This window comes from Dinoponera quadriceps, unplaced genomic scaffold, assembly GCF_001313825.1.
Source record: "Dinoponera quadriceps isolate SergipeBrazil2010 unplaced genomic scaffold, ASM131382v1 scaffold854, whole genome shotgun sequence".
Taxonomy (NCBI): domain Eukaryota; kingdom Metazoa; phylum Arthropoda; class Insecta; order Hymenoptera; family Formicidae; genus Dinoponera; species Dinoponera quadriceps.
In genome coordinates, this window is record NW_014554939.1 from 889 (window position 1) to 1,112 (window position 224).

The following is a 224-nucleotide window of genomic DNA, read 5'->3' on the forward strand; positions in this document are numbered from 1 at the left end:
ATGTCGTTCTTCAACGTGCGATTGAATCGTTCCACGACCGATGCCTTCATGACGGAGTACGTCGAGTAATGATTAACGTTGTGTTTCTTTGTAAGTTTCAGCACATCAGCGTTGTAAAATTTCTTGCCTTGATCGGTTTGGAGGTTCTTCGAGCATCTATCATCATTTCGAATTATCTGTGCGAAAGCATCGGCTACTTCCTTTCCACTCTTAGTCTTGAGAGG